Source organism: Bos indicus, chromosome 15, assembly GCF_029378745.1.
Source record: "Bos indicus isolate NIAB-ARS_2022 breed Sahiwal x Tharparkar chromosome 15, NIAB-ARS_B.indTharparkar_mat_pri_1.0, whole genome shotgun sequence".
In the NCBI taxonomy this organism is placed as follows: Eukaryota; Metazoa; Chordata; class Mammalia; order Artiodactyla; family Bovidae; genus Bos; species Bos indicus.
Window position 1 is genome coordinate 78,098,527 of NC_091774.1, and position 24,807 is coordinate 78,123,333.

The window sequence follows — 24,807 nt, forward strand, 5'->3', positions numbered from 1 at the left end:
CTACCAGGCTCCTCCATCCATGGGATTTTCCAGGCAGGAGTACTGGAGTGGGGTGCCATTGCCTTCTCTGCTATTAATCCCTAATGTTAACATTTAACATAACCATAGTACAGTTACCAAAAATAGGGTTAAAAATGGTACAAGACTATAAACCAGGTGTTGGCAAGGTTTTACTGTAAAAGGCAAGTAGTAACTATTTTAGATATTTGTCACTACTTTGTAACCACCGTTATAGCACAAAAATAGCCATAGACAATTTGTAGCAAATGAGAGTATATCCAATCAAACTTTATTTTAAGAGCAGGTGGCAGACCAGATGAGATCCATGGGCTGTGTAGTGGGCTAACACCTGCAGAGGCTGCTTTTAAATTTTAAGTTGCAAAACTAGTAAAGTAGCAGTGATGACAGCAATCACGGTGACAGAAATTAGACAAAGGGGGAAGAGTGAGGGGCTGTGCATACTTTTCTTTCAAGAAATAAAATGAGACTTCGGTGGTAGGGAGAAGGAGCTAGATGCTCTACTCATTACCCTGTGTGTGACTGTGTGTGTGCATGCGTGACTGTGTGGGCACTCAGGTGTGTGCATATAGTCCACTCCCCTTTCTTTGAAGCTTCTGAGATTAAAACGGGAGAAAGCCTGTATGCTGCAATGATAGAGTGTTTTTGAAAATGTAGGAAGTCAGAAATTTTCCAGGTTCTTCATTTTGATTTATGCTTGAGTTATTTTGTGCCTTATTTGCAGGCAGCAAGTATCAATCAAAACTGAAGATTGAACACGAATGTTGAGTTCTTATGCTTCAGGTGTACTTCCTTTTCAGAGTTTTTGGTTCTCTGCTATTTTTATCATACTGTGTCATTTAAATTTCCTACATGCTACCTTCATTTGTGCAGTTGAAGTAAAATTTCAATAAAAAATATGGTTTTTAAATTGATGGGACATCCTCATTTCCCAGGAATCCAGGGATTATTGGGTTTTTCCCCATTTTTATCCATATTTTATTTTTCCCTGTTGCCATCACATCTGTAGTTACCAAAACCAGTCAACTGTGTAAGATCAATTTAGTAGGAAACAAACTCATTTATGAAAGAATGTTCTGAGTCTTAGAAGAAAACATTGCTCTTGGATATCAATCTGGAATTCACAAATGCTAGTAAGTCAGTTTTTAAATGTTTTAAAGTCTAACCCACATTGACATCATAGGAAATCCACTGAGAAATGCTTTTCTAGGCTGAACGCTTGTTTCCCCTTAGCCTCCCCCAACAGAGCATGTGCGTGTTATGACCATGCGCGTTCAGTCGCATCCAACTCTGTGGCGCCCTGGACTGTAGCCCACGGGGCTGCTCTGGCCACATGGGATTCTCCAGGCAAGAATACTGGAGCAGGTTGCCATTTCCTTCTCCAGGGGTTCTTCCTGACCTAGGGATTGAACCCAAGTCTCTTGCATCTCCTGCACTGGCAGGTGGGTTCTTTACCACTGAGCCATCTGGGAATCCCAGTGTACATGTTAATTATCTTCATTTTACAATCACTGCTCTCCCACCACTATACCGAGATCACCTAAACTGTGTGTGTTGCATTCTGAATGTTCTTAGTTATGTATTAACTGCAAAAGATTTTCTGCATTAACCTGTCACTTGAATTCTTTGGCTACTATTGGAGATGAAGTCCAAAGAACTCTTTTTTGCCCCCCCCAAAGAACTCTTAAATGACACTCCTCTGGAGGCGGTTATTTTTATAGAAATTAGCAACCAGTACCTGTATCTGTGCTGATCCCACCTGGGAGACAACTTGTAAGACTAAAGAATCATTTGATGCAACAGCCAACTCAGTGACTCAAAACCGAAGGTTAAGTTTAAAGAAAATCGAGGATAAGAGGCAATCCTGGGGGAACTCATTCTAGGCAATCAATCATTGTGCCTCTATGTGTGCGTCTGTGCGTGTGGAAGGCATTAGGAGATTGATTCAGGGCAGGCTGGCAGGGTCCCACACGGCTCTCTTTTTTGGGTGGCAGTGATCTGAGGGAGCAGAATCTGGCAAGCAGCAAGTAAAGAGCAGCAGTAAAGAGCTGGGGGCATTTATATTCAACCCCCTCTGCAGTCAAGGCTTCCCTGGTGGCTCAGCAATAAGGAATCCACCTGCAATGCAGGAACTGCAGGAGACCTGAGTTTGATCCCTGGGTCGGGAAGACCCCCTGGAGGAGGGCATGGCAACCGACTCCAGTATTCTTGCCTGGAGAATCCAGTGGGCAGAGGAGCCTGCGGGGCTACAGTCCATAGGGTCGCAAAGTGTCGGACACGGCTGAAGCGACTTAGCACACACAGTGGAGTCAAGCCTACCACTTGGGGAATTCCCTGGCGGTCTAGTGGTAAGGACTCACCTCTCACTGCCAAGGGCTGGGGTTCATGCACCAGCATCATAGGCTTGTGGGACTTCTTTGGGACACGTAAGATGGAAATGGCTCACACACAACAGGACAGGAATCGTTTCAGTTGATTCAGGTGTAGCAGTTCAGCTGTCCCTCACTGCAGGCACACAAGAGAAATTCCTCCTTGGGTCCAGGGCAGTGACCAGGCACCGCTGCTAGTGTCTCCTGGAGTGTCCTTTCTGGCTTCAAACTGAGGCCGAGACTGTACGGGTCATGTAAATTTCATCACGCAGATTCTTACATCTTTGGAAATGGTTTTCATGTAACTTTTCAAAGTCCGCAGCTAACATCTTTAACCCATTTCCAAGCTCCATTTGTTCCTTTTAAACTTCAACCTCCAGCTCTCTTCTCCCATCTCCGTAGATGCCGAAGAAAGACCCCGTATCCCAGCGAGCCTCTGAATTACAGTGAGCTGTTCATTTTTCCTCTTATTTTCAACATTCATCAGAGCTTAAAAGTTCCTAATAAGTGTTTGGAAGAATGACTAAAAGTGAATAAATGCACATGTACATTCTTAGAAAACTTAAATATTCTTTTTGGTGTGGTTGTAACATAAATGGGGCTTCCCTGGTGGCTCAGCTGGTAAAGAATTCGCCTGCCAATGCAGGAAACATGAGACATGGATTCGATCCCTGGGTCAGGAAGATCCCCCAGAGAAGGAAATGGCAACCCACTCCAGTGTTCTTGTCTGGAAAATTCTATGGACAAGGGTGCCTGGCAGGCTACAGTCCCTGGGGTTGCAAAGAGTGAGACACTAAGGAAAACACACACACACACCACACACACACACACACACACACACACACACACGGGGTTGCGAAGAGTGAGACACTAAGGAAAACACACACACACCACACACACACACACACACACACACACGGGGTTGCAAAGAGTGAGACACTAAGGAAAACACACACACACACACACACACACCCCATCCCCCCCCCCCCCCCCCCCCCCCCCCCCCCCCCCCCCCCCCCCCCCCCCCCCGCCACACACAGTAACTTAAATGGAATTATGTTGCCATCTAGTGGTGAGGTGATGACTTCATTTAGAAATAAAATGCAGAATGTTACTAAGGTTGTTGTTTGTGCAGCATGTTTTATTTACAAATACTTTCATAGGAAAAATAGTTTTATTGCTTGACACTATTATCTTGCTTTACCTCGAGAATGTCTTGATTTGCCAGATCACCACTAAGTAGAAGAGTATTATAAATTGAACTTCAAAGCAGATTTTCCTACACTAACTGAATAGCTATTCCTTCAAAGAAGAATTCAGTGGTTGAAATAAGTATGGGAGATGATGACAAAGTTCAACACGTTTCTTTCCTGCAGAACTTTTCAGAGACATTAATGTGATAGTGTGCTTTGTGAAACTCCAAGAGGGCCTTACGAGCAATGTGTTTCCCAGACTCTATGTTCTTTTCATTGGAAGGACTGATGCTGAAGCTGAAGCTCCAATCCTTTCACCACCTGATTCAAAGAGCCGACTCATTGGAAAAGACGCTGAACCTGGGAAAGATTGAGGGCAGGGGGAGAAGGGGGCGAGAGTGAAAGAGATGGTTGGATGGGATCATTGACTCAATGGACATGAATTTGAGCAAACTCCGGGAGATAGTGAAGGCCAGGGAAGCCTGGCGTGCTGCAGCCCATGGGGTCGCAAAGAGTCAGACATGACTTAGTGACTGAACAAGAATGAATACTCTTTACAAGGAACAACTCATTGGACCATTGTTCTATGGGGAAAAAATTGGGGGAAACACTGCTGTGTTTTAATTTTCCTCATATATTAAAATATTCAGACTTTTCATTTTGTTGTAGTGGGTATGGGGACTTCTTGTTTGTATGGAAGCATGTTTAGGCTTACTAAGATATGGGAAAATTCACTAAGATTAATTTACTACATTTTATCAATAAAAGAACGATTCTTAAAAAAAAAAAAAACCTATTACTGCATATTGTCTTCCTGACTACAAAGCCTTTTTTGGCTTTCGTGTCCATGTTTTAGACACAGTGAATTCAAGGTACATTGTAAGAAGTCAGTAGCCATGACTTACAATTATAAGGCTCTTAGTTAATTTTTCGGTAATAAATTCTTAAAAAATTTTTTTTAATATAACTTTATTTATTTTAATTGGAGGCTATTTACTTTCCAATATTGTATTGGTTTTTCCATGAATCCTCCATGGGTGTACATGTGTTCCCCATCCTGAACCCCTCTCCCACCTCCCTCCCCAGCCCATTCCTCTGGGTCATCCCAGTGCACCAGCCTGGAGCACCCTGTATCATGCATTGAACCTGGACTGGCGATTTGTTTCACATATGATATTATACATGTTTCAGTGCCAGTCTCCCAAATCATCCCTCCCTCTCTCCCACAGAGTCCAAAAGACTGTTCTATACATCTGTGTCTCTTTTGCTGTCTCACATATAGGGTTATCGTTACCATCTTTCTAAATTCCATATATATGTGTTAGTATACTGTATTGGTGTTTTTCTTTCTGGCTTATTTCACTCTGTATAATAGGCTCAAGTTTCATCCACCTCATTAGAACTGATTCAAATGTATTCTTTTTAATGGCTGAGTAATACTCCATTGTGTATATGTACCACAGCTCTCTTATCCATTCATCTGCTGATGGACATCTAGGTTGCTTCCGTGTCCTGGCTGTTATAAACAGTGCTGCGATGAACATTGGGGTACACATGTCTCTTTCAATTCTGTTTTCCTCTTTTTTTTTTTAAATTAACTTTGTTCATTTTTGGCTGTGTTGGGTGTTTGTTGCTGGCATTTCTCTGGCTGTGGTGAGTGGTCTTGATGGGGTCTTCTCTTGTGGAGCTTGGGCTCTGGGGCTCGTGGGCTCAGAAGTTGTGGCTTCCAGGTTCTAGAGCGCAGGCTCAATAGTTGTGGCCCACGGGCTTAGTTGCTCCATGGCCCGTGGGCTCTTCCCAGATAACAGATGGAACCTGTGTTTCCTGGATTGATAGGCAGATTCTTTACCATTGAACCACCAGGGAAGCCTGGTAATCATTTCTTTAATTGAAATTAGCATCATTTCACATTGACTACTTTTTACAAAATCTACCTGGGTTCTAGGAATGTGGTTTCCTGCCATGCGGACAGTCACTTTCAATAATAGCTGTTAGTGATAGCAGAATGACTTGGGATATAACCACAATGCAAATGACTTGAAATTTTCTATTTCTGGTCTTTTTTTTAAAATTACCTTTCACATATGTGTTGCCGAATTAATCATAGCAACTCAATTTCAAATTCCTGGCAGTAGCTTCATTTCCCCTTCGTTTATTTAGACTTGCAGTCTTGATTGCGCTAGACATGTGCTAGTCACTGGGCTTAGACAGATCCCTTAGGATACAGGTTCTGTGCGGTCAGGGGTCTTGTCTCCCTCATTTTCTGTTGTATCACTGGTGCCTGGCATGGTGACCAGCACTTCGTCAGTGTTCATGAAGTATTTGTGGACAGAATAAAACTTTCACACACTCTGCTTTTGAGAGTCTCCCGACCGCAGCCACGAAATTAAAAGACGCTTACTCCTTGGAAGAAAAGCTATGACAAACCTAGACATCGTATTAACTAGACAGGGTATTAAAAAGCAGAGACATCACTTTGCTGACAACGGTCTGTATAGTCAAAGCTATGGCTTTTCCGGTAGTCATGTATGAATGTGAGAGTTGAACCATAGAGAAGGCTGAGCGCCAAAGAATTGATTCTTTCAATTTGTGTTGCTGGACAAGACTCTTGAGAGTCCCTTGGATTGCAAGGAGATCCAACCAGTCCACCCTAAAAGGAAATAAATCCTGAATATTCATTGGAAGGACTGATGCTGAAGCTCCAATCCTTTGGCCACCTGATAACAAAGAGCCAATTCATTGGAAAAGGCCCTGATGCTGTGAAAGATCAAATGCAAAAGGAGAAGAAAGTGGCAGACGATGAGATGGTTCGATAGCATCAGTGACTCAATGGACATGAGTTTGAGCACACTCCAGGAAACAGTGAGGGACAGGGAAGTCTGGCAGGCTGCAGTCCATGGGTCACAAGAATCTGGACATGACTTAGAACATGTCTTAGAACAACAACAGTGGTTTAATAGACAAAGGAGAAAGGACAGTAAAATACGCTAATTGATATAAGAGAGATAGGTACCAAAAGGAGAAAGTGCATTCCAGGCAAAAAGTCTTAAAAAGCATGGAGAGAACTGGAGTAAGAAGGCTGGGGACCTTTTTCGAGAGCTTTTCCTTTCTTACTGAGGAGTTTACATTATCATTATACATTATATAAGATAATTATACATTATCATTGTAGATTTGGTGTACTAATTTTATTGGATCTCAAACAAAAACTTTGTAAATAGTTAAAAGAAAGTTTTTTTGAAAGGTTGATCTGATCCCAGTGTAGAGAAACTTAATATGCGTGGGCCTTGTTGAAACACAGCAGACATCTCTGTATGCTTGGTAGCTCATGGGGAAGCCAGGCTGACATTGTAAGTTCTTAATAATTGCCCCAACATGCTGTCTAGAATTTTGAAGTTCTCCCCAGGAAACCCCCAGAGCAGAGCCCTGCAGGAGAAGTTTCTTTTAAAAGCAAAATTGTGGAATAAGCGAAGTGTGTCGGTGACATCTCACTTCCCTTTTCATGATTTCTTTCTACCCAGTTAGGAAACCACCCTGATTCAGACGGCAGGGCCTTCTGCTGGCCTGTGAAAGCCTAGAGTTCCCACCCAGACCTAATCTTCCTGGGCTTTGGATTTATCCTTGGGGACTGTATGCCTTGGATTTTTTTTCACCTTTCCTATAATGTTTCCCATAAATTTCAATATGTTGTGATTCATTACATGCTTACTTAAATGTTAGTTTTATATCTTTGTAAGAGCTTGCATGTATTATTTAATTCACAAAAATCAGAAAAAAAAAATCCTTGCTTGAATCATCTATCCTGACTTTTGCTTCTATGAAGTGTGCTGTGCCTATTGAAACCAGCACTGGAAATGATCTGATATGAATTCGCCTGAGACGCTGATGATATAAAAGCTTAATGAATTGCCCTTCCCAGAGGTATGGGTCCTGCAACGCACATTGCCCTAACCCACAGAGCCTTGTCACTCTTCTCTCTTGCTCATCTTGCTGATCAGTTGGGGGAGTCCTTTCCTACCTCATTGTTGTTTTGACATAGTCATTCAGACAGCTGCTACCAGTTGACGGGGATTGACATGTGATACATAATCAATTCACCATCTAATTCAAAGGGACGGTGAAATTGGAGGCATCAATAAGGAACCAGATGTTTTGGCAGGCTCAACAGGGACACTTAAGTCATCTCGGGAAAATATGTTTAATATTGAACTTCAAGACCAGGATCAAAGCTGATTCAGTAAATGGGACTTTCCTGGTGGTCAAGGGGTTAGGGACCCGCCTTGCAATGCAAGGTTCGATCCCTGACCCGGGAACCAAGCTCTCACATGCCGTGGAGCCGCCAAGCCTGCAGGCCATAACCACTGGAACCTGTTCACTCTGGACCCAAGTGCTCCAACGAGGAAGTCCACGGGCCACACAGATTCCTCCACACGGTGCAACGGAAATCACACGGGCCACACAGATTCCTCCACACGGTGCAACGAAAGTCACAGGGGCTGCAACCAAGACCCAACAGAGCCAAATAAATAAATTCTTGTTTTAAAAAAGCTGATCCAGTAAAGAGTGTTAGTTGCATGTACATGAAGCCCAGAGCTGCTTTTTCCTGTAAAAGCACACAATTAGAATCTAGAGATTCAGATTGCTAAGTATAGATTCTTATTTGAATCTAGATTCTTGTGAAGTTGCACCCACTTCAGATGCTCCATTCTCATTCTGTCCTTCCCTAAAACCTCAGGGCTGTCACTTCTTCCGTTGCTCTGAGATCATAGGCAGTGCCAACCAACCTACCCGTGTCTTTGCCTCTTCCACCACAAAATGCTGATGGCAGTTAATAACCATCAGAAGACATTGCCATCCATTTAATTTTTTCTTCTTCCGTCTCCTCCTGTGAGCTCTCTAACTCGATCTCCTGTTCTATTCCTTCAAAGAGTAAAAAGGTTCAAACCATAAAAATAGAGTTTTAAGAAGTATGACCCCTTCCTCATTTTGCCTGCCAAGTTTCAATCTGGTGCAGGTGCTCACAGACGCTTATAGGCAAATAAAATAAGTTATTTCCATATCGCTAAGGAAGGACGCTCACTGACTTGAGTCAGGGTCAGGACTTTGATTAGAGGCCCTGGTTTGAGGTCAGAGGCCAGTGCTTTTCTAAATCCCAGACTTGAGTATTGTTTTAACTAGCTTTTGTCATCACCCAAATCCTGCAAGAATGTCTGGAAATTAAATAAGTCAGAAATGGATGGCTGTAATCTTGGGCCTGGCAGGGCTTCTACAGGCAGCCACACCGCACCCAGTGCCTGTTTATCCTTCTCCTGCGTCCTCCAGAATCCTGCTTACGCATCAGTTTCTATTGAGCAACGGTGTGTGGAGCCAAGTCAGGAACGGTCAAGTTCCTTGTCTGCCTTCTTGGTCTGGTCCTGACACCGGCCCCCAACAATGCCAGGCTCGGGAACTATTTGTTTCTGAACTCCAGCCAAGAAGTCTAACAATTCTCTCCCTTCCTCTCCATCGCCCTCTTCATCCTTACCCATGCCAAGTCTGGGATTTTTCCCTTGTCTAGAGACTATGTAGGCAAGGAAATGAACTTTCTTGGGATATGACAGGCCACTTAGCAGAGAATGTGCCCTTTGTTCTCATTTAAATGCCTTTTCCTTAAATGACGTTTCTTTGGCTTCTGCAGATATATCCGCACTTAGCTGCTTAATTTCTACAAGGTACCTGTCAGACGCTAAGAAGTAGGTGCTGGAATTCCAATTTTTTTTTTTTTCCTGATCAGGAAGCAGTGGCTCAGAAAGGAAAACTGATATGCCCAAGGACTTAGTCAAGCACTTCTGTTAGTTGCGTCTGAGTCTGTTCTTTAATTTTATTTAAAAATCCTTTCAGCTTCCAGCAACCACATCCAAGACAAAGGAAGCAAACACTTACTTACAGAAAAAGACACAGGTCTGAGTGTTGACTCCAATTCCACCATGAGTCAGAAAATTTAATTTCATTTGGACACACCCAAGGACAGCCCAGCACAGATAAGAGTCAACAGGGAAATGGGTTCTACTTCCCACTGTTCACTTGCCACTTGACCTTGGGCAAGTCACTTCAGGCCTCTGGACCCCAGTTTCCTCATCAGTAAAGCAGGGCAGCTGAGTTTCATGATCCCTTTGGTTTCATTTCAGCTTCAAGAAGTCTTGTTGTTCAGTCGCTCAGTCATGTACAACTCTTTGCAACCCCATGGACTGCAGCATGCCAGGCTTCCCTGTCTGTCACTATCTCCTGGAGTTTGCTCAAACTCATGTACATTGTCAGTGATGCCATCCAGCAATCTCATCCTCTGTCGCCCCCTTCTCCTCCTACCCTCAGTCTTTTCCTATCAGTCACATAGGAAAAAGCTGAAATGAAGACATAAGGCTAAGACATCTCTAAGAAGTCGGCAAGGCATCTTCATATAAAAAGCACTTTAAAAGAATAATCTCTGGGGAAAAAAAAAGAATAATCTCTGGTAAGTAAAAATATGTGTTCATTTTGACTCAGCAATTTCACTTTGGGGGCTTTATCCTAAGGGAAGAATCAGAGGTGTGCTTCAAGATACAAGAATGATTATCACAGTGTGTGTTTGTTTGTTTAATAAACTTTTAATTTTAGGATAGTTTTAGATTTAACAGAGAAGTTGCACAGATAGTGCAGCTGTTGTTTTAGTCACTAAGTCATGTTCTGACCCCTTGCAACCCCATGGACTGTAGCCCGCCAGGCTCCTCTGTCCGTGGGATTCTCCAGACAAGAATACTGGAGTGGGGTGCTATTTCCTTCTCCAAGGTAGTGCAGAGAGTTCGCATATACTCCTCCTCCCCACTTCCTTTCCTATTAACAACTTACGTCAGTATACTAGGATACATTTATCACAACTAATGAACTAATATTGATGCATTAGTAACGAAAATCCATCCTTTAACCATATTTCCCAACTTTTACCTTATTTCTTTTTCCTGTTCCAGGATTCTGTCCAGAACACCACATAACATTTTGTTGTCACACCTCCCTAGTTCCCTAAGAGGGTGGGAGATGCTCCGATTTTTCCTGACTTTTGATGACCTTGTTAGTTTTGCGGAGCACCGGTCAGGTGTTTTGCAGAATGTCTTGATTTGGGTTGGTTTGATTTTATTAAAAAAGGAAAAGTCCTGGGAGAAAGATCACAGATGTGATTAAAAAAAGAAAAGTCCTGGGAGAAAGATCACAGATGTGAGCTGCCTTTCTTGTTACATCATATCAGGGGTATCAGCCGTCTACCTAATGTTTACCGATGATGTTAATCAGATAGCAGGTGGTATTTGCCAGGTTTCACCGTGCTATTTTGCTTTGGCTGTGCCGCATGGCTTGTGGGATCTTAGTTCCCTGAGCAGGGATTGAACCCAGCCAGCCCCTCTGCAGTGAAAGTACGGAGTCTAACCGCTGGATCACCAAGGAATTCCCTCGCCGTGGTATTTTTTAATAATAAAACTTTTCAATAATAGGACTGTAGCCTTCTTGAGGGCAGGGACTCTGCCTGTTTCACTCATCACAATGCACCCAGTGCCAAGAATAGTTCTGATATGTAGAACATATAGTTCAATAGGTAGAATTGGTTGAATGAGAAGAGATCTATTTAAATAAATTAATTTATGCAATAAGACAGAATACTAGCAGTCATCATCAATGTTTGGTGATATGGATAAATGCTAGTGATAAATTCAGTGAAGAAACAGGTTAAAAGCAGTCACTATACATTGTATTTTTATAAAGTGTGCACACCCCTGTATGGGTAGACGATTAGACTACTATTGTCAAAATGTTAACAGGGGTCATTAGTTACTGCTGGGTGGAAGGATTAGGGGGATTTAAATTTTCAGCCTTGTTCGATATTTTCCAAAATTTAAATGATAAAAATGAAGTTTTTCTGGAAATCAGAAAGAAACATACCACAAAAATGGAAAGAAGTTTAAAGCTTCAGAAAGATCCTGGAGCAAGAAAAACAGATGTTCCAATACAGTGCCCAGCAACCACATTATTTAGTCATGTATTAGTATCTGTGAAGGAACTGAAATTAGTGGTGCAGTGCGTAGAGGGTGTTGTCCTCAAAATTCTGCAGTTTCTAGGAAACTAGGCACCATCTGTTTCTGATTTAGGGCACTAGAGTTGCAAGATCATGGGCTGTATCTTCGTTACTCTTATAACAAATTGTTTAAAGTTAAAAAAAAAAGAAAAGGAGTAAAGAGCACAGAATACCAGAGTGAATGGCATTCTGGTCTGGTTTGCTTTCTCCTCCCTGGGGCTTTGCATTTTAAAAACACATGTTGTGGTTTTTCTATGATCATCTTCCCACTTCCTGTGCTGTATCTCCCTTACTGTAAATATCCTTTGGTAGAGTCATGCTTTTCTTGTCTCTCCCCTGCATTCTGTCTTTCTTCATATTCACTAAACTTTCTCCAAGCTTCCACTGTGTATTTTTTTTCTAATTTGTATGAGTCCGATGGTATTTATTTTATTCTCCACCAAGATTTTTAGAACCCTGGTTTCAAATCCTAGTTCCATCTTTTATTAGCTGTGTAATTTGGAGAAAGTCGTTTAACCTCCCTGAGTCTCCCCCTTGGAAACTGGGGGACGATATTTTGTACGCACTGGGTGTGTTGCAAGGATTGAATGAGATTTAATGTAACTATGTGGAGGATCTATCCTAGTGCTGGTCCTAAGCAGGGCGTGTAACCGTTGGTATCTGTTACTTCCTTTCCCCCTTCTGTGCAGGCTCTGTCTGGTGTCTCTCACTATCTTTCTAAAACACATACTAAAGGATCAAGTCCAAACTTAGGCTTTCAGGGTCCTTTTCAAATGAGACCTAATCCATCTCATGGGCCTCACTATCTTCCAGGAATGTTCTGTATCCCCGTGTATCCCCATGTTCTGTAACTCCAGGCACATTGGCTGTTCCCTGAATACATGGCACTCTTTCTTCTCTGCTGGCCTTTACACATGCTGTTTTCTGGGTCTGGAAGTTTTTTGTGCTCCTACTTAAGAAATGGTCTTTGTGTAGCCTCTGACAGCTTGAGGCCCCTACGCTCCCCTCCAACCACAGTCATTTGTTCAGAACTTTATTACTGCAACTCCTTATTCAAGTGTCTCTATCCGTCACTCACTCATGCAACGAAGAGTCATCCAGCCCCTACGATGTGCCAGGCACCGAGAGTGCAACCTCTGTTAACAGTTGAATTATAGGTTCCATAAGTACAGGGGTCTTGTCTGACTTCTCCTTCCCCAGGGCTTAGCACCAGAGAAAAGCAAACACTCAGTGTTTGTTTGTTCAATATCGAATAAAATTAGAGCATTTCCTTTTCAGTCATCAAATCGAAAACCATAATGCTGCCAAGTACTTCCTGGTTTGCCTTTTAAAGGCAAAGATAAAAGACACATATTTTCTTTTACATGTAACATATTGTTATGCTTTTTTTTTTTTTAAACAATTCCAGGGGGCTCAGAACTATTCCCTTGCTTTGCATGCTTTCCATCTGGAAAAGTTTAGCTAATTAAACCAAAGACTGCAGATGAGTTGGCCCCATTTATCTCCAAGGGATGAAATCTTTTTCTCTCCAGAGATTCTTCCTCAGACAAATACCAAGGGTCAGTGTTATTTTTAGTAACATATAGTTTTGAAAGTCTTAAAAAATTTTTTTTTTCAATTTCTAAGTTTGGTAACACATACTTTAAAAAATCTTTTCATAAAAAAATATTAAATGTACTAATAAACCCTAGCCTGTACAGAAGCATTTCTATCAACTCTAGATTATGTTGAATTACTATAGTGGAGGTTAAGTTAGCCATTAATCTACTAACAAGAAGTTAGAAAAAAATCCTTGCTCTTTCCTTTTTTTGGTAAATGCAGGATGCCTGCTGGTGATGATAATCTGTGCAGACTGAGTGGTTGTTCAGAGAAAGCTATTCTCATCCTTCATTTTGAGGGATTTTCAATTTTTGATGATGATTTGTCACTATTTCTGTGTTTTCATTCTTGTCCCTACCCTGTCCCCTTCTCCATCTTCTCCTAATCTACAGACACATACGAGCCATGCTTTCTTGAATGAATTTGGGTTCTCGTACACCCCACAGGACAATTATGAAAATCATGTGCCAATTACATGCTGATTTCTTTGAGGTTCACAGTGAAAACGCTATAACTTCACACTAACAATAATTAAGAAATGGCCACAAAAGCTGAATTTTATTGATATAAATTAAAAAAAATTTTTTTTTCCAACTGAAAATAATTTGTCCATCTCCTGGGTTATGTCATGAGATTTAAACCAATGGGCCTGATAGGAAAGAGCTACATCAGGTTTTAGGGGAAAGATACTGTGCAAACTTTGATAGAGAATAAACCAAATTTCAGGGCTAATACTGCCATCTTTGCCAGGCAATGTGGCATGCACAGTGGATTCAACTGAATTTCATAAAAACTAAAAACCAGTAAAGAAAGTCAGTGTGGGCCCAAGAACCTGCGGATGTTCATCTGGCCCCGTGTGAGTGAGGCCCTCTCTCACACCCCTGCCTGGGGCTGCCCCCCAGCCTTTCTCAAGGCTGACCACCTCCTTTCCCATTCTTCTTCTGTGGGAACAAAAGGGCCCCCCAAAAGCCATGCGTGGGGGGTGGCTATTGAATTTCGTTTCCTTTTAAATTTACCTGCTTGTTTTTCTGACTGTGCGGGGTCTCTCCCCACAGGCTTTCTCTAGGTGCAGCGCTCAGGCTTCTCACTGCAGTGGCCGCTCATTGCAGAGCCTGGCTCTAGGGTTCAATAGTTGTGGCGCGCAGACCTAGTTGTCCTTGGTGTGTGCAGTCTTCCCAGGCCAGGGATTGAACCTGTGCCTCCTGCATTGGAAGGTGGATTCTTAACTTTCGGATCACCTGGAAAGTCCTGGCTATGGAATTCAGATGACTGAGTTTAATGAAACAGAAGGTTCTGTGGTCATCACAGCCCCAATAATAGGTTGGATCTGAGCCTTAGCTCCTGAGTAGGCTTTGACACTTTTGTTGTTCTTCAGTCACTAAGTCGTGTCCAGCTCTTTGCAACCCCATGGACGGCAGCACACCCGGCTCCTCTGTCCTCCACTATCTCCCTGAGCTTGCTCAAATTCATGTACGTTGAGTCAACCGTGCTGCCTAACCATCTCATCCTCTTTGGCATTTTACAGTGTCCCAAAAGCCTGAGGGCCAGCACCAGGTATTCATTTCTGTTCTCTCAGGCCCTCCTGGAGGTCATTGCATCCATCCTTCACTCCTGGGTGGTGTCAGAGGAGGTTACTCCAGTTTTGTAGACTTGGGTAGAAATATCGGTGCTTCTATCTTGGGCTTTGGTGTTGTAAGGAGGATCCAGGCCATCCTTCACTATGCTTTGAGAAAGATGTTATTAGGATACTCTCCACTAAATTCCTTTGGAATGATCCATGGGATACTCGGTAGTTTTAGAACAGTTATGCTGTGCCTATGCAGTTGGTGTGTTTATCCTTCTGGGACCCTGTGTATTTTGTAATTCATCATTTTTCTCTCTTGTGTTGAATACCAGGAGGCTCTGAGCCAACTTTTGTATCGTTGATAGCAAAGACTCCATGTCTTGCATCTTAATTATACCTTTGCTTTCCCTCATGTTTCTTATTTCAAATTTATTTGATACTCCTATAAGTGTTTGCTTTCTTGGTGGCTCAGATAGTAAAGAATTTGCCTGCAACGCAGGAGACCCAGGTTCGATCCCTGGGTCAGGAAGATCCCCTGCAGAAGGGAATGGTCACCCACTCCAGTATTCTTGCCTGGAGAATTCTATGGACAGAGGAACCTGGTGGGCTACAGTCCATAGCGTCTCAAAGAGTTGAACACGAGTGGGTGACTTAACACTTACATAGTGTTTGCATTTTTATAAGCAGCCTTAAAAGTCTTCTTGAAAGAAAATAGGTTGCAGATTAATAAGAAAATAAACATTTGTGGGTAGGAAAATTCAGAGACAATGAGTTTTCAGGCAACAAACCTTGAGAGGATTTAGGACTGCCACTGTTTGGTATGGATTATGTTAAAAAAGTCAACACCCCTTTCAGCATCATGGCATTGCCTATAGTATGGATAAATATGACCATCGATATATGAATTACAGCCTTGGGTCAGTGAATGAATGGAAAAGCAGGGATATAGGAAGAAAATGTCTTTTTTAAGTTGGTTGTTGAAAAAGATGAGATTCTCTTGCAGGAGGAAAAACTCAAGTGACCCAAAGGAAGTGATTCACAGGGGATGAAAACAGAGAGTGGTGACAGAAGGCTAAGGATGGCAACCCAGAGGGAAGCGGGAAGTGCCAGGCAGAAACTAGAAAAAAATAAAAATAAATAAATCCACATTTGTCGAAAGGCGAGTACAGAAGCCATCCAAACCAGGGTCACAAGCTCCCAGCAAAGTAGCTAGACTTTCTGCTGATGAATTGAAGGAAATTTGCAATAAGGAAAAATACACCCATCTGAAAAGAAATCCAGTTCATAAGGTCAGCCCAACCCAAAACAACATCAGTGAACAGGAATTTCATTCTCTGAACAATACCAATCTTAGCGCTACTGTGGCCAACTCATTCCTTTCTAAAGGGTGCACAGTTCACACCTATTTTTGTCCTGAAAATTCTACAGAGAACTTTTGGAAAGAGGCCTGCACAGTTAGAAATCCTCAAATAAAAAGTGTGATCGTGCTTCCTTGTTCAGCTGCAGGGTGGCACATGTCCCCTTTAACATGCTGACAATTCCCAGCTTCACTAAAACTGCGCAGATGGGCGCGGTGAAACTGCCAGTTACCTTGTACACAGGAAGTCTCTCAGGGAAGGGAGACAGAGTCACATGGTAATGTTTTACATGGAACTGCTCATAGCCTCTGTGTTAGTGGCTCAGTCGTGTCTGACTCTCTCCGACCAGGTGGCCTACTCACTGAGTCCCTCCTCTGTGCCTGTGCTGTGCTAAGCATATGTCGCTTTGTGCTAAGTTTCTTCAGTCGTGTGCAACTCTGCGACCCCATGGGCTGTAGCCCGTCTCTGTCCATGGGATGCTCCAGGCAAGAATACTGGAGTGGGTTGCCACACCCTCCTCCAGGGGGTCTTCCCCACCCAGGGATCAAACCAGTGTCTCTGACGTCTCCTGCATTGGCAGGCGGGTTCTTAACCACGAACACAACCTGGGAGCCCGCACATTACATCACTGAATCCTTAAGACAAGTGTTTGAGGTGGTTTCTGTTATTAACCCCATTTTACATTCGCAGGAACTAAGTCAGAAAGATAAAGTACACCCAGTGCCTACGTTAGATCTAGTAAGTCAAGACTGAGCGTGTCAACTGGATTTGGCCATGTGGAAGCTGCAGAATGATGCGGGGTCCCCTGCAGGTGGAAGAGTGAAAGGGTAGTGAAGGAGAAAGGTGACTGAGAAGCTTGGCTGTGCTCAAGAGGGGAGAAGTGTTATTTATTGAATGTTCACTGTGCTCTGACATCAGGAGATGCCAGGGTGAAGCAGAAGAGCCAACAGATATGGGCTTCTATCCTCAGGTGACTGACAGTCCAGCAAAGAGAGACGGTCCACAGGTTTATTCAACTTCAATTTGGTGAGCGCTGAAAACACGAGAGGAGGGTGGTGTGTGTCTATTACAGCAAGATGGCACCTGAGGACGGGGAGGAAGGAGGCATCTCTGAGGAAGTGATGCTCGAGTGGATGACGATTTCATATCCCCAGTGGGTCCACCTTCAGGAAGCAAGCACCCTGGCCCTGCTGACATGGGCATTTGGGTCCCCGTGGAAATTTCTTATTGTTGTGTGTCAGCCCCATCACCTGGCTTCTAGAATGGGCATATGCAAATGGAGTCATTTATGTGTGCTCAAAGTATACTGGCTACACCCTAAAGTAGGAACTGAGCCTCCCCCACTAAAGTAGTCCCAAACAGCCCCAGAGAAGGACTTCACTCACAGTCTCAAACCAGCCTGCCTCTGCAGTCTGTCTCTCCTTCCTCTTTGACCCTGGCTTCCATTTGTCTAAATCCGCCGCTGGTGAGGCTAGTTGATGGCCAAGGTTAGAGGGTCTGAATGTGAGAATACCCACGTGTGTGCCGGGGCCTTCTCCCCAGGCTTCTATCACCGCCGGTCATCGGGGTGGGGAGCAGGGCTGGGTCTGGGTGGAGATACTCAGGCGCAGAGTGTGCCGGCCATGCCCCAGAGCAGTGATGCTTGAGCTCATAGAGTCTCCCATTCAAGTTTTCTGTCTCCTTTCTGTCCTGTTCAATTCCAGTTCAAGGGCCAGATGGGAGGTCGACATATGACCTTGGGCATGTTACTTAACCTCCTTGTGCCTCAATTTCCTCTGCAATATGGAGATAATGAAAGTACCTATTTCAGGGAATTCCCTGGCGGCCCAGGGGCTAGGACTTGGCGCTTTCCTTGCCCTGGTTGAAGCACTAAGATCCCACAACCTGCGTGGTGTGGTCAAACAAACAGTACCTGTTTCAGACTAAGTGAGAAAATTCATAAAAAGCAGCTTGCCTAGTGGCTAGCACATAGTAGGTATTGGATAACTGTTAGCTTTGATTATTACTATTGTGATTATGTTTTGGAGAGTTCTGTTATACTGTGTTTGAGTCTTAGCTCAGCTAGCCAGAGCCTACTATTTAGTCTACTTATGGGCATCCCTGGTGCTCTAGTGGTTAAGAATCTGCCTGCCAATGCAGGGGACATGGGTTCGACCCCAGGTCTGGGAAGACCCCGCATGCTGCAGAGCAACTTATCAACTACTGAAGCTCAGACGCCTTCAGCCCATGAGCCCTAACTACTGAGCCCACACGCCTAGAGCCTGCGCTCTGCAACAAGAGAAGTCCCTGTTATTTGCAACTAGAGAAAGCCCGTGTGCAGCAACGAAGACCCTGCACAACCAAAAACAAAAGTAAATAAATAAATATTGAAAAAAAAACATAGTGTACTGTTGAATAAATTGGTGTTTTACTTTTATCCATCAGTCTTACAAACTTAGCTAAAGTACGTCTGACCCTAAGGGCTGAAGCGAAGGCTGACAAGCTCTGGATTCAGAACGACAAGGCGGAGGACAGCCTTGGCTTGCGACCCACGCGCCAGAGGCATGAGGCTTCTTGGAAGTCAGCTTGCTGCCCTCCCTGGATACGCCCAACCTCTCCATTGTTTTTCCATTTGAATCTCCGGCATTCTAAGGCCACCGTTGCTTTTTATATTCCAACCAGAAAAGAATGTGTTTTTAAATACAGTAGTACCTACATGCCGAAGATTTCTAACTGTCTCAAGAGTTTTGGGAGATCTTTTTCTTTTGTTATTTTTGAAGAAAAATTCACAACTTAGGCTGCTGATCAGCCCAACTGCAAGTATTACTTCTATTTTCTATTGGAGTATAATTGCTTTGCAATGCTGTGTTAGCTTCTGCTGTGCAACAAAGTGAATCAGCTATTTGTATACATAAATCTCTTCCCTTTTGGACCTCCTCCCACCCCCCACCCCACCCCTCTAGGTCATCACAGGGCATATGTGGAGTCTAGAAAAATGGTTCAGATGAACCTGCTTGCAGGGCAGGGTAGAGACCCAGACATGGAGAACAGACACGCGGAACGGTCGGGGTAGGGGAGGGTGGGACGAACTGGGAGAGTAGCTTTGACACGCATACACTACCACGCATAGAGCAGCGAGCTAGTGGGGAGCCGCTGTGCAGCACGGGGAACTCCGTTCAGTGCTCTGGGGGATCTTTGTTTCCCCCACCACTCTCGCTTGACTTGGTGGGCCTCCTATTGTCTTCCTTAGCGAGGCAGCGCAGTGCTGAGCGCCAGAAAAGGCCCAGGGAAAACCCTCTGCCAACATGCAAAACCAGAGGTAAAATAAAAAGCAATGATGTTGGAGCAGACTGGCATCAACTGTGAGCCCAGTCTGCCATATTTACTTTTTCTTAATCTAAAATAACAGAGATAACGTACACAATAGACTTTCTAACTTGCCACTTTTCCCTTATCTTTTTTCCCTTTGTGAACCTAAGACATCATGTTCTTTCATACAATCCCTCAAAAAAAAAAAAAAAAGAAGAAAAAAGCCTTTGGCCATTCCATTCCCTGCTGCCCATGGAGAAGGACAGACTCTATCTGATATTTCAGCTGGAAGGCAGGGTGGCAGATTCTTTCCAATGGGGTGGCGACTTCCTCCCTACTTTCAGAACACACCCCTTCCCAAAAATACGCCCTCCGGGGCAAGCAGCACAAAGGGAGCTCTCGGCGTCAGCAAATGCCCACATCGCTTCCTTTTCCTTTTACACCCAGTGGCCTGAGAATGGCACAGAGTTTGGGGAATCCGCACCACAAAGTTGTGTGTAGCCCCTCTGGGCCTGGAAGTGGCCCCTCTCTCCTCTCTTACCCTCCTGGTCCGTCTTCCAAACCATCGTAGGTGGTTTGGTTGCTAAGTCGTGTCTGACTCCTGGCAACCCTATGGACTGCAGCCCTCCAGGATCCTCCATCCATGGGATTTCCCAGGCAAGAATACTGGAGTGGGTTGACATCTTCTCCAGGGGATCTTCCTGACTCAAGGATTGAACCTGCATTTTCTGCATTGCAGGCAGATTCTTCACCGACTGAGCTACCAAGGAAGCCCGTCATAGTGATTGTCCTAAAACCCAAATCTGATCATTCCATCTACTTAAGAACTTGCTATGGCCTTTTGGCCCAAAGCAAGCATTCTCAAGCTCCAGTCGATGCATGGGCCTGTCCGTAGTTGACTATGAAAGAACAGTCTTTAAAATTTTTTTTTTACTTTTTGGTGGTGCCATGCAGCATGTGGATCCTAGTTCCCCGATCAGAGATAGAACCCATGCCCCTTGCATTAAGAGCATGCATAGTCTTAACCACCGGACCATCAGGGGAGTCACAGAATGATCATATTTAAGATATAGTTTCTGAAGTTTGGGATAAGGCCTGGGAATTTGTAGATGTTAGTTTGAATTCTTTAGATTTGTAAGTGACAAAAAGTCATCTCAAACTAGTTTAGGTCAAAAAAGGAATCCATTATTTCCTAGGACATTCAGGGGATAAAACTATCTCCGTTATATCTGGGGGATTTTAACCTATTGGCATGACTGAGTGACGACATGGAGAGGTCAGTGTCTTTGAAAGAGTTTATTACTTACACTTCCCGAGAGCAAAGGCTCTTGCCATGCAGGGCACCTAAGGAAGCACGAGCTTTGCCAGGAGGCAGGAAGAGGTGAACCACAGCCCTGATTGGGGCTTTTGCAGAAAAGGTAAGGCGGGGTAGAGTAAACAGCTTAGGACTGGCTAGTTTGAATGATTCTTCTGGGCTTTGGGGCACAGCAGCTGTTCCTAGATGTCTGATTTTTGGCCCTGTGTTGATCTGGGTTGGGGAAACAATGGCTTGGTGTGTATGAGTTAGTTAAAGGAGGTGATTTCAGAGTATGAGCTCTGGATCTCAGAGGAGATATAAACAACTTAAGCTGTCTAATTGATGCCAAATAGACAAATATAGAATCTAAAAAAACAGGAAAACAACAGAATGGGAAAGACTAGAGATCTCTTCAAGAAAATTAGAGATACCAAGGGAACATTTCATGCAAAGATGGGCTCGATAAAGGACAGAAATGGTATAGACCTAACTGAAGCAGAAGATATTAAGAAGAGGTGGCAAAAATACACAGAAGAACTGTACAAAAAAGATCTTCATGACCCAGATAATCACGATGGTGTGATCACTCACCTAGATCCAGACATCCTGGAATGTGAAGTCAAGTGGGCCTCAGAATGCATCACTACGAACAAAGCTAGTGGAGGTGATGGAATTCCAGTTGAGCTCTTTCAAATCCTGAAAGATGATGCTCTGAAAGGGCTGCACTCAATATGCCAGCAAATTTGGAAAGCAGCAGTGGCCACAGGACTGGAAAAAGTCAGTTTTCATTCCAATCCCAAAGAAAGGCAATGCCAAAGAATGCTCAAACTACCGCACAATTGCACTCATCCCACACGCTAGTAAAGTAATGCTCAAAATTCTCCAAGCCAGGCTTCAGCAATACATGAACCATGAACTTCCCGATGTTCAAGCTGGTTTTAGAAAAGGCAGAGGAACCAGAGATCAAATTGCCAACATCTGCTGGATCATGGAAAAAGCAAGAGAGTTCCAGAAAAACATCTATTTGTGCTTTATTGACTATGCCAAAGCCTTTGACTGTGTGAATCACAATAAACTGTGGAAAATTCTGAAAGAGATGGGAATACCAGACCACCTGACCTGCCTCTTGAGAAACCTTTGTGCAGGTCAGGAAGCAACAGTTAGAACTGGACATGGAATAATAGACTGGTTCCAAATAGGAAAAGGAGTACATCAAGGCTGCATGTTATCACCCTGCTTATTGAACTTATATGCAGAATACATCATGAGAAACACTGGGCTGGAAGAAGCACAAGCTGGAATCAAGATTGCTGGGAGAAATATCAATAACCTCAGATATGCAGATGACACCACTTATGACAGAAAGTGAAGAGGAACTAAAAAGCCTCTTGTTGAAAGTGAAAGAGGAGAGTGAAAAAGTTGGCTTAAAGCTCAACATTCAGAAAACAAAGATCATGGCATCTGGTCCCATCACTTCATGGGAAATAGATGAGGAAACAGTGGAAATAGTGTCAGACTTTATTTTGGGGGGCTCCAAAATCACTGCAGATGGTGACTGCAGCCATGAAATTAAAAGATACTTACTCCTTGGAAGGAAAGTTATGACCAACCTAGATAGCATATTAAAAAGCAGAGATATTACTTTGCCAACAGAGGTCTGTCTAGTCAAGGCTATGGTTTTTCCAGTGGTCATGTATGGATGTGAGAGTTGGACTGTGAAGAAAGCTGAGAGCTGAAGAATTGATGCTTTTGAACTGTGGTGTTGGAGAAGACTCTTGAGAGTCCCTTGGACTGCAAGGAGATCCAACCAGTCCATCCTAAAGGAGATCAGCCCTGGGTGTTCATTGGAAGGACTGATGCTGAAGCTGAAACTCCAATACTTTGGCCACCTCATGCGAAGAGTTTACTCATTGGAAAGGACCCTAATGCTGGGAGGGATTTGGGGCAGGAGGAGAATGGGATGACAGAGGATGAGATGGCTGGATGGCATCACTGACTCAATGCACATGAGTTTGGGTGAACTCTGGGAGTTGGTGATGGACAGGGAGGCCTGGTGTGCTGCAATTCATGACTGAGTGAGTGAACTGAATGTAACTGAAGAAAACACAGGACAAGAGCTGGCTTCAGTAGGAATGGATCTAGAATGGTGTGGTCTACAAAGCTGCCACTAGCCACATGTGACTGGCAAACACTTCAAAATATGGTTATCCCAATTGAAATGGGATATGAAGTACAAGCTGGCTTTCAAAGAGCATAAAAAAAAAACAACCCATCTCATTAATGATCTTATATATTGATGACACATTGAAGTAAAATTTTGGAAATATTGAATTAAATATAACATAGCATGGAAATTCATTTCCTTTGCTTCCTTTTACTTTTCCTAACATGGATGCTAGGAACTGAAGATTGCGTATGGCAGCTTGTATTTTGGAGTAGCAAATGGCTACCCACTCCAGTATTCTTGTCTGGAAAATTCCTTGGACAGAGGAGTCTGGCATGCTGCAGTCCATGGGGTCACAAAGAGTCCGACACGACTAAGCACAGCACAGCTTGTATTTATGGCTTACATTGTATTTCTATTGAACAGCATTGGTCAAGACCAAATGATGTCCTCTCTGTCTCCCTCTCTCTTTCCATAATTTGACTCTGCTCCCTTCCGATATATTTGGAGTTCATTCTCTCCGACTATCAACTATCTTTCCCTGTGTGTCCATGGGAAAGTGACTGATGGAAGCTCCCAGCTTATAGAATTCCAGCTTCCTAATGCCGTCGAGAGAAGGCAATGGCAACCCCCTCCAGTATTCTTGCCTGGCAAATCCCATGGACAGAGGAGCCTGGTAGGCTGCAGTCTGTGGGGTCGCTAGGAGTTGGACACAAATGAGCGACTTCACTTTCATGCATTGGAGAAGGAAATGGCAACCCACTCCAGTGTTCTTGCCTGGAGAATCCCAGGAACAGCGGAGCCTGGTGGGCTGCTGTCTCTGGGGTCCCACAGTCGGATATGACTGAAGCGACTTAGCAGCAGCAGCAGCAGAATGCCTTCGAAGACAGGCTTTCTTCCACTGTTCATTCATTAGTCTCTGAGAGAAAGACTCACTGGCTTGCTGATGTCATATTCTAATTCCCCTAGAATGCTTCTGTCCAGGGAAAATTTCCTGTATCAACCACTTAGTTTTCGTGAGATGAAGTTTGTATCCCCTCATTCCTGTGCTTTTACATGTGCCAGTCCATCAGCCTGAAATACCTTTCCTTCTCTCCTGCCTGGCTAATTTCTAATTCAGCCAGATTCTTCATGATCTAGCTGAAATGTGAAGCTCTGCTATCTCAATCATAACACTCATTTCTTGTTTTTTCTTTTTTTAATTCTTTTGATGTGGGCCATTTTTGAAATCTTTGTTGAATTTGTTAAAATATCACTTCAGTTTTATGTTTGTTTTTTTTTTTTTTTTCGGTGGTTAGGCAAGTGGTATCCTAGCTCCCTGATCAGAGATTGAACCCCCACCCCCTGTATTGGAAGGCAAAGTCTTCACCACTTACTGCTTTTAATTTTTTGCTTTCCTGTCTCCTCCACTGACCTTTAGCCCCTCAAAGGCGGGCTCTGTCTTCTTTTCTTTCATTTGGCCCCAACAGAATAGTGGGCACTCTATAAACATTGGTGAAATGAAGGTGAGCTTGCTCATTCCAAGCAGCAGGCAAAAGACAAGGGTTAGTTACCTACTTTATATGCTGTGTTGGCTTTGTATTGCTGTGTATCGAACTACCACAACTCTAGAGGTTTAAAACAATACATTTATTGTCTCGTAGTCCTGTGTTCCAGGAATCTGGCGTGGTTTATCTGGGTCATTTGTTCAGGATCTCATCGATCAGTAATCAACATGGTAGTTGATCTGCATAGTCTCATCTGCAGACTCCATTAGGAAAGAATTAATTTCCAAGATCATTCAGGTGGTTGGTAAAATTCATTTCCTTTTGACTGCATGATTCAGGTTTCTGTTTTCTTGTTGGCTGTAAACTGGGGCTACTCTTTTTCTTTCTATCAAA

At 43.5% G+C, this 24,807-nt stretch overlaps 1 long non-coding RNA gene across 1 annotated transcript in view; it reads left to right on the top strand.

Annotated features, from left to right (window-relative positions):
* The first annotated feature begins 9,724 nt into the window (after positions 1 to 9,724).
* LOC109570058 (uncharacterized) overlaps positions 9,725 to 24,807 on the top strand; it is a 72,947-nt gene continuing 57,864 nt past the window's right edge. The window contains exon 1 of the long non-coding RNA XR_002182425.2: positions 9,725 to 10,070. This is a non-coding gene — a long non-coding RNA (uncharacterized lncRNA). The remainder of the gene's footprint in view (positions 10,071 to 24,807) is intronic.